Below are 10,089 nucleotides of genomic sequence, written 5' to 3'. Positions count from 1 at the left end.
TCGTTGCGAGGAGCGAAGGAACGGATTGACCTCCTCGTAAATAAAAATAGAGATTTAAGACGTACTGAAAGATACGTCATTTCAAAAATATACACACTGTATGGAAAGTAACGAATTCCCAGAGTCCCTTATGAATATAGAATCCACTAGGGTACTAAAAAGGAAACTAAGGAATTGGTGTCAAGCATTTGAGCTGTAGATATCGTAGCCTAACCGTTGGAGATATTTCGCACTTTTATTTCATGGTTGCGTGAGTAGACTTGGCTATAAACACCTATATTTCATGCTCTAAAGTGTTCCTTTTTGTATTTATTTGTGCTGCTAATTTTGTGTTCCTTTCATTTTTTTTTTGTGCTGCGGAGTGTTTTCTTTTTTTTTTTGTAACAACATGTATTGTAGTTGGTCGCCTGGCCCCACATACAAACAGAATGCTGCTTTTGTGGGCCAGCTCTTTATTTTGTATGACTTGATCTTAAAATAAAAATTGAATTAAATTGAAAATTGAATTGAATTAGCTTTGTACAAGAAAAGTGACCGCATCAACTTGAGAAAGTGAGTATATTTTGGTTATTTTTGTATTTTCTTCGAGATTTAATATTTCTAGTTTTATTTGTCCATAGCTTTCTTAATACTCGATCCTGCACTGGGCCTCGAGGGAAAAAGACAGGATCGCTAGCAGACGACTTCGAATGTTGATGATAAGCGCGCGCGAGCGTGTTCTTGTGCCAAATCGAGTTTGCTTTCGGCAACGTTTCAGCATATCAGGACGTGGTTGGTGTAAACATCATATTTGTTGATGTAAAACACCGAAGCTTGCCCGCTGAGAACGGATGATTTTTTAGAAAACAAGTTACCATGTACGGTCGAGGCATTATTTTATTCCCCAAGTATATAAATCTGGTAAACTGAAAGAAAAAAAAATACGCTGGCACATCATTCGTGGTATCCGCACATCATTCCTGGTATCACAACTTTTTTGTTTACTCAAAAGCTACGCCAAGTTGAACGTCCTATGCCTTGCCGCCAACAAGCGCCTTCTCTTAGTGTATCGGTGCTCGGTGGCACCCGAAAGAAATGCGACTGACTCCGTGTCACGGCAAACCAAAAAGAATGTTTATTCCCTCGTGCCCCTGCACAAGTCACGGGCCCCACGGCACGCGCGTGCGTGCCTCGCTTATAGAAAGCGGGAAGTTCAAAAGAGACTCACGCCACACTTAGTGCGCAGACAGTCGTACAAGATCACTTTTTCTAAATTTCTTTCGCTGAATAGAGCCAACTCCAAGTCATGGTCAAAAATATCGAGCGCCACTGTTGTCGGAAAGCTCGTCTGCTTCTTAGCAGACGAACAATTTAGAACTTCGCTGTGCTAGGGGCGACACGCCGTGGTGCGCCAGTTTTTGTATTACGGAAGCGCATTCATTCCAGTAAAAAAACGAGACGAACTATAAGTAGGTATACTATTTTTTTGGTTCTCTATATATTTAGGGTGCGATCTTTATTTACTTGAGTTTCTGCGATTTGTACAAACAAACGCAAATTTGTCTTTTCTCGATGAGGCGGATGCAGGTTTCCGTTGCCAGGGGGCGCGACCTGTACCGATCGTCTGCTATCGTCTGCAAATACGGTTCCCCCAAAGCCGTTTCAAGGCACACGATCGGTCCACACGCCCGATCCAAGGTATCGATCGTTTTTGTTTATCGATCGTATTTTGTTCCGGTTCCCTAAAACTCTCTATTAGTGATGATGACGATGACGATGTGGATGCCGGTGACGACATCAATGATGATGACGATGACGATGCGGATGCCGGTGACGTCATCAGTGATGATGACGATGACGATGTGGATGCCGGTGACGTCATCAGTGATGATGACGATGACGATGTGGATGCCGGTGACGTCATCAGTGATGATGACGGTGACGATGCGGATGCCGGTGACGTCATCAGTGATGATGACGATGACGATGCGGATGCCGGTGACGACATCAGTGACGTCACTGATGACGTCATCAGTGATGATGATGATGCGGATGTCGGTAACGTCCTCAGTGATGATGACGTGATGCGGATGCCGGTGACGTCATCAGTGATGATGACGATGACGATGTGGATGCCGGTGACGTCGTTAGTGATGATGACGATGACGATGCGGATGCCGGTGACGACATCAGTGATGATGACGATGACGATGTGGATGCCGGTGACGTCATCAGTGATGATGACGTCATCAGTGATGATGACGATGACGATGTGAATGCCGGTGACGTCATCAGTGACGATGACGTCATCGGGGGTCACGCAACATCGGCAGGGGTCACGTGACCCCTCCCCGAGGTCACGTGACCTCGAGGAGGGGGTCACGTCGGGGGGGTCACGTGTCCCCCCACAAGGTCACGTGACCCCGGTGGGGGGCTCGCGCGGTGCATAATGGGAAATTTCCCATGATGCACCGCGCGGTTACGCCGACGGCGACGGCGACGCCGATGCCGCTCAAGCCCGAAACGGGCCCCTAAGAGCTGCGCTCTAAAAAGATCGCGTTTTTGTGGTATGATTTGAGCTCTGTGCCTTTCTAGTGCCATGATTACAACCGTAGACTACAACTACCATACCAAATACTAAATATGACTATCCTTCGTCTCAACTAAGTGCGAACGAAGCGAAAATTGCAAGCACGAGGATGTGACCAGCGCTTGCACTGTATCGCACATTCATGGCAGCTATGATCAGAGCTCGTGACTCGCCCATGTATATTTAACTTCAATCGCATTTAAAATGAAACTGACCATAGTTTATACGGCCTCCATGCAGTTTCGAGTCAAAATAGTGAGTATGTATTCTTAAATATCACCTGCGAAGATGGGATTTCGAGGATCGCCAATACGCTACCTTCTCAGTTGTTTTCAAATAGCCCAAGCAGCTCAGAGTTGGCCAAGCAATGGCCAATGGCTGGCAATGGTCATTTTTCAAGTGGCGAGCCAGTCGCCAGAGATTGCCCGATGACTGGCCTTTCTCTGGCCATTGGCCAATGGCCACTGGCCATCAGCCTTTGGCCAAGCATTGGCAAATGAATGGTCACTCTTTGGCCACTGGCTACAAGACCATCCCTAGCCATTGGCCATTGCTTGGCCAAAATCCGTACAGCTTGGAGCCTATCGACAGCGCGATACAAGGTTTATAAAGACCTGCTAGAAGGCGATATCCGTTGTGTTCGTAAAGAAAGCACAAGATAAAAGGCAACTTACCGGCACAATTCGACGGTGGTCTCGTGGTGACCGGCGCAACCGGCGTTTCAATCGTAAGGCCAGGCCAGCGCCTTCTTTTTGATAATCCTCGCCTTCCTTATCTTAGAATCTTCAAAATGCCTCGAGCAGTCGACGGAGGAGTAATACGGGGCACAAAGCTGATCGATCTTGTGAATTCTGCAGATTTTAACAGGGCTACAGTAAACAAACAACTCACAGTCACCGCTAAAGCACGGCCGTCATTACCGACGCCGATGTTTATTTCCCACAGCGTCCCTCCCGACGTGTGCGAGGAAGGAGCTTAGTCGGAATCGTCATCAACCTCTTCTCCCGCCTTCGTGCCTCCTTTCCTATGGGCAGAACACAAAAATTAACCCATTTGCGATTCGTATACGCGAGGGAAATTTCCTGAGATTGGAGGATAAGGCCTTTTCCTAGCACGAGATAAATCGCGCAAATTGCAGCAATCCTAGCGAGCCCACGACTCCCAAGGCAACGTGGCGCTAGAATTAACAATTAACTATGCGCGGTGCACCGAAAAGATTAGCCTGATTTCGATCAGAGTTCTAGAAAACTTTGGAAGGCTCTAAAATCTGAACTAGAACAACTCAGTGACGTATATTTTGCTGCATCTTTAAAAAGGTAGGGAGTACAGTTTGATGCAAAAATCGCGAATGAGATAACTACCATAAGTAGCTGAACGGTGTGTCAACTTCCAATTGTTTTTTCTGCGTTTCTACGCTAAAAATTGTCGCGATGCCAGCTAATATTTTTAAACCACATTCCTAAAGATGCTGCTGTCTCACAGCGGAAGCAATATTTTTAACTGTTAAGAGCACTATGGTTTCAGGAAGGTGTCTCCGACTGGTGTGTTTCCCGCGCTCAAAAAAGTGATCTCTCGATTTCTGATCGATGACGTCATAAAAGTGTCACGCTGTCGCCGCCCGTGATCCTGGCGGTGTCCCAGCAGCGGTGGTGGATTTGGCATACGCCAGCTCTCCTGTAGGTGGCTCTTCGTCGTGGCAGTTCAAGGAAGCTGTGGCAGCCAGGAGTTGGGACGCTGTGACGGCAGCGACACTCTCGTTCGCTCGTGCTTTTCGCCAGCAGTTCTACGACCAACCGCCCAGGATAGGGACATCCAACAGCATGACACTCCGGTTGCTCTGACGTCATTTGTTGCCGCTTTTGGACCACTTTCGACACATGGGTAGAATACGACGCTAAGCACATTAGTTGGAACGCGTTCCAGGCACCATATTAGCACAAAAACGACCCCCCCCCCCCCCCTCCAAAAAACAAAAAAAGATTAAATGTGTTATTTTATAATTCCCCTTTAATGCCCACCGTATCATGCGCGCTACGAGAAATTCTCAAATTAAAATAAGTTTTGGTTTGCATTTCTAACCAACCAACACCCACTGTATCTCTACAATGGCATGAAGGCGGTAGTGTAGTTACCGCGTAGCCTCCACCATACATCGGGAACTGCCGCTCCTTGGAAGACGGTGTAGGTGGCGCTTCGATCCGCAGCTCCGTTAGGGTGCCTCCATCGGCCGGCAGATAGAGGCACCCTAGGGCACTTCATGACTAATATAAATACCTTAAAAACAATTATTTGTTTCCAGTGAACTTCCAAGGAAATGGTTTGTGTTTGTAGGTAAATTAAAATGTGACACTAACAGAGGATAGTGTAGTCGACAGCTGCGAATCGGCCATAGCTGGCCGGAGCAAGGAGATTAGAAGGGCCGGAGCCAACGTTACTAAAACGATCAGTTGGGAAACTCCCATAGAGACAGCCCTAAAAATATGGCCCCAATCTGTCTCCGAGCATCGAGCTAATGACGAACACAACGCCACCATTTCTCCCGCAGCGGCCACTCGAGAAACTGCACGTGGCTTCTATTTTTGGCTTAGAGAGGGGTGAACCCCCGTCTCCCCGGCGGACGCGCCGCGTCGAACTAATGAAGTTAAAATGCACCTAGGTCGGGACGCGCTACCTGAAAGGCCCGCTGAGGCATGGTTTTATAAAAACAATATTAATTGTTCCGCACAACCTTGCGAACTAAAGATGATAAAAACATCACGCGCCCATCATTTGGTACTAAACTCCAATAAATTTAATACAAAAAGAGTCTTTTCCGTTTGTTTTTACGCAAAAACAGGCTTTCAAAAAGCTCAAGGTGATTACAGTACAGACAAACGAAAAAGAGTGGCGCTGTTGTCGCATTTAGCTCGGTCTCGGTGGACGCCAGCGGCCCAGGTTTCGACGGCGAGTTTCCCAACTGAGTGTTTTAGTAACGTTGGCCGGAGCCAAGCTTATCCAAGCGGCCTAGCCGGAGCCATAGCCGGAACGACGGTGTTGCAAGCGCCAGCGCCACCCGCGGCCGGCTTCCAACGCTGTGCCACTTCTCAGGTTTCGTTCGTTACCCTTTAAGCCACTGTAGTATCGGTGATAATACACATCTCCCAAGATTTCGGTTATTTGTAGTTCGAGTATTGCCCACGAGGGGGCTTTACGGCGTATTTGAAAATGGCGGAGCCTAGCGGCAGCAGGATGGCGATTAGAACGCGTACTTTCTACGGCTGTTCTCCAAAAAAAAAGGTACGAACATCGTTTTTTGTGTACTTTGTAAACTAGGTCAGTTTTTGTAGTCTTTGTACCACCTTCATTTGCGTTTATATCCAGGTAGTGCGCAAAAAATATTTCTTGCCTATCACTGGGCATTTGATATCCTCAGCGACGTTCGTATCCTATATGCTACGAATCAAAATTTGGCGCCACTACATGAACTGTGATTTACATTTGCAGCCCAGTCACCCCGAGGCATTCTGAGATGCATGGCATCGGGCGATGAGAGTGACTTCGGGGGGTTTAGGTGACACTGAATACGTCATAGAGGCTAGTAGTCTCCCTCCTGATCCCGCCGAGCTTTCTAAAGATGACTCTTCCGAGGATGAAATGGACGGTAGCAGCTGCTCACACTGCGGTACAGGCTCCATTGACAGGGGCCATTAGAAAATTAACCTGCTGGACTATGCCATTCGAACGTTCAGTGAAGTTTTTACCATGCCAGTGACAGTAGCACCCGCTCTGACCTACTTCCGGAAGTTTATAAGTACAGAAATGATCGCACCCCTCCCTGAAGAGACTAACCTGCACAGTACCCAGTCTACTGGATATTCACTGAACGTCGCAGAGGTTGAACTGGAGCAATACAATGGGATATACCTGATGGGGCCTCTTCAAATGCCCAGCGTGCGATGTTACTGGGAAAATGGGAGGAGATCTCCCGTGGTCGCTGATGTAAGGCCACGTAACAGATTTGAGAAACTGATCAGGCTCATACACTTCACTGACAACCATCAGGCCACAAAAGACACGAAACGTGACAAAGCTTGGAAAATCCGAACGTGGTTAAATTTACGACAAGAAAACCTCCAGTCGGTCGAGCAAAAGAGCTGAACAGTGTGGGCGAAATGATGATTTCCTTCACTGGGAGGTGCCCCATGAAGCAACACATGACCGCGAAACCCAACTCCCGGGACATAAAACTGTGGGGTCGAGCTGGCTTGTCTGGTTTTCTTTATCAGTTCGACGTCTTCCACGGCCAAGCGAAACAAAACTACCGGTTTTGGTTGGGTGGTGACATCACACTTAGGATGTGCGAGTTCCTTCCACAGCAGAATGGTTACAAAATAGCTGCTGACAATTTCTTCACCAGCTTAGATCTTGGGATTGAGTTGTCGAAGAGAGGTCTGTGGTTTGTAGGAACGATCTGAAGAAATCGGCTGAAGGGCTGCCGACTAAAGTAAGAAAACAACCTGAAGAAGGAGGGACGTGGTGCGTTCGATTATCCGGTCGACAATCTATCAATTATAGCAGTTGTAAGTTGGTACGATAATAGAGCCTTGACATTCGTCTCCAACTATGTGTCTTCTGAACCAGTCGGAGCTGTGCGAAGATGGCAGAAGGAAAAAAAGTTTATTCCAGTGCCACAACCGGGAATTGTAGCGACATACAGCCACTTCATAGGAGGTGTGGATCTCCTCAACTATTATATGGAACCTTACAAGTTCCCCATAAAGTCTCGGAGATGGTATCTGTACCTATTGTATACACTGTGATGAACGCTAAAATAAATGCTTGACTTTTGTACCGGCGGCACTACTACCACTTGAATGACAAGCCTGTCGACCTCTGGCGATTTCAGGAAAGCATCGCGGAGTGTTTTGTCGCGGTATGAAAAAAGAAATCAGTCAGGAGGCCATTTTCAATGACCCCGCCTGGGAAAAACGCAATGTCGGTGGATGTGCTCCCCAGGATGATGTGCGGCTGAATGGGGCCGGTCACATGCCACGGTGTAAGATACACTCTTTAGGTGAGGACACGGCGGGGCTGAACGCGCGGCGCGAGAAATCAGATAGTGTTCGTTCGACGGGCATCCGAAAGGCTGCATTATTCCGCGGCCACCGTGCCCGCGGCTGACAGTGTCGCCAGCGGCCAAACAGCGAAAGTGTGTGAGAGCGAAAAAAAGTATCTCGTTGCCATGACACCCCGGTACACCGTGGGCTTTCTGCACGAGCGACAACCTCGCTGGATCTCTGCGGGTGTGGAGCATGAGGCGGCACGAGCCGTCTTTGCCGTGCCCACGGGTCGACGAGTCATCTGCTGGCGCCGCTTGAAACCATAGTGAGAGAGAGAAAGAGAGAGAGTGAAAAGCGAACTTTATCTGCACTGCGCGAGGAGCGCGCTGTCCTCACCTGAAGAGTATTATCTTCCACTGTGTCACATGCCCACCTGGGGCAGCAGCAGGTTGCGATCCAAGTCTTGTCTGCCGGCGCAGAACAGCTTTTCTTACACCTACTGCTGCAAGTGTAATGCAAACCTATGCTAAAACAAATTATCGTAATTGTCTTTTTGCCTACCACGGGTGAAAACGTCATTATGGTCTTGGGACTAATGCCCGCAGCATCATTAATGATACAGGATGTATCATGAGGAAATAATATGCAAATAAAATAAAACTTGCTTTCGGTGAAACCTGACACGTATTTTGAGAATTACAGAATTTTTTTAATGTTCCACAAATCACTGGGCATTAGAAGGTTTAACGTGATTAACGAGAATATAATTATAACAGACTTCCAACCAAGTCCCAAAGCTCACCGACCCAATGTTTCAATCGAGGCGTACTCTGCCATTTCTTTTTATTTCTATGGACATTGACGTGCATTATTTGCAGTCTTTTCTTTCTGCCATCTTAAACTTTTTTTTTTCTAATATGGCGAAACCTTTCGGGGAAACGGATGACAAAGTGCCGAGGAATTCCCTGCGCGGATTGCACCGATGCATGCCCCATGTTATTACGGGAAGACAATACTATCTTCGAGGCACTTGAGCAGAAGAAACAAAAATAAAACACTACGCGATGCGACGGTAGCATTCCCAATGGCAGAATCCCCCTTCTCTCCCAAGCATGTATGATTGTGTTACGGCACCTGGGCACTCGAGGCGCTTACACTTAGGGGGGGGGGGGGGGGGGGGGGGAAGAAGAGGGCGGTGTGTTCATGACACGCTACCTACCGGTATTCGCACCGGGGGTCGAGCGACGGGAGCGTCCGGTCTTCCCAGTGGATCCGGAAATAGACGCACTCGCGGCACGACGTCTTCGCCAACGCCGCCGAGTCTGCGCCGCAGAGTGGGCAGAGAGAGGCCCCCTTTTGCCCACATCCGCAGGCACAACGCTGGGGCTCCCGGAATGGTCTTGTTGTTGTCGGTCGTGCTTCGGTTACTTTGAGGATAACCAGTTTGAAGGGGAGAAAAACATCTGGGCAGCCATGCGCTCTTACGCCAGCTGTAGGGATGTGTTCACTGCTTGGTATCTTTAAGGCACCAAATTTACGTTACAGGGGTTATGCAAACGTACGATTTGGAGTAGCCAAGGCAGGTGACGCGAGTGAGGTCACCTTTAATCTTATTACTGGGTCTAAACTTTTTGTTCAAAAGGCCATAATCTTTATTTTGACATGGTTCTATGCAGACTTAGGAAGTAATCCGTTACAAGTAACGAAATACTTGTAATCTGTTACTTTTCCAAGTAATTTGGTAATTGCCAAGTTAATTTCTTTCGGAATTAATTTGTAATGTAATTTTTTTTACAAAATATTGGTAACGGATGACTTTAATTGCTCATTACTTTTTAAAAATACGAGCATAATACAGTAACTTGAGAAATACGAGCAGAACATTTAGCAGGATAAAGAGAGCAAGTTCAATAAGATAGAAGTTATCACGAAGGGTAAAATAGCTGCAAATAAAACACGATTTTATGTCTGACTGGTCAAGAACCACTAGGAAAATGGGCAAGGCATGTACAAATGTACGCAACACAAAGATCAAGCTAGACAACGTCGAGTAGGATCTCCGTCGCCTTTATTCGTGTTTTTCTTCGAAGTGAACTGTTTAGTAAAACGGGATTTACGCTAGACTGCAATACAGGCTCCAATGGGCTATATATATATATATATATTAGAGTAATTCTCAGCTGAGAGTTTCTTTATGTTGCCTTAGCCGACCCTACAGTTGCGCATTCGGCTTGAGTCATGACACGAGGGCGCCACATTACTACCTGTCCCAGTAGATTTCCGGTGCGGCGCTTAATAATTAAATGTAAAGCGATTATAGAAGATGGTTGATTTAGTGACTAATAGTTGTATTACGAACACTTCGTTATTTAATAAATGAACGCCGAACGAAAGTAAAGTAGTATTATGCGGCCTCTGACAGTGTTTTCTGACAAAACGTATATTGAGGTTTTGCTACATGGCTCTTTCATGTCTGGTGAC

This window comes from Ixodes scapularis, unplaced genomic scaffold, assembly GCF_016920785.2.
Source record: "Ixodes scapularis isolate PalLabHiFi unplaced genomic scaffold, ASM1692078v2 PGA_scaffold7__128_contigs__length_106722199, whole genome shotgun sequence".
In the NCBI taxonomy this organism is placed as follows: Eukaryota; Metazoa; Arthropoda; class Arachnida; order Ixodida; family Ixodidae; genus Ixodes; species Ixodes scapularis.
This window is presented reverse-complemented; position numbering follows the sequence as displayed.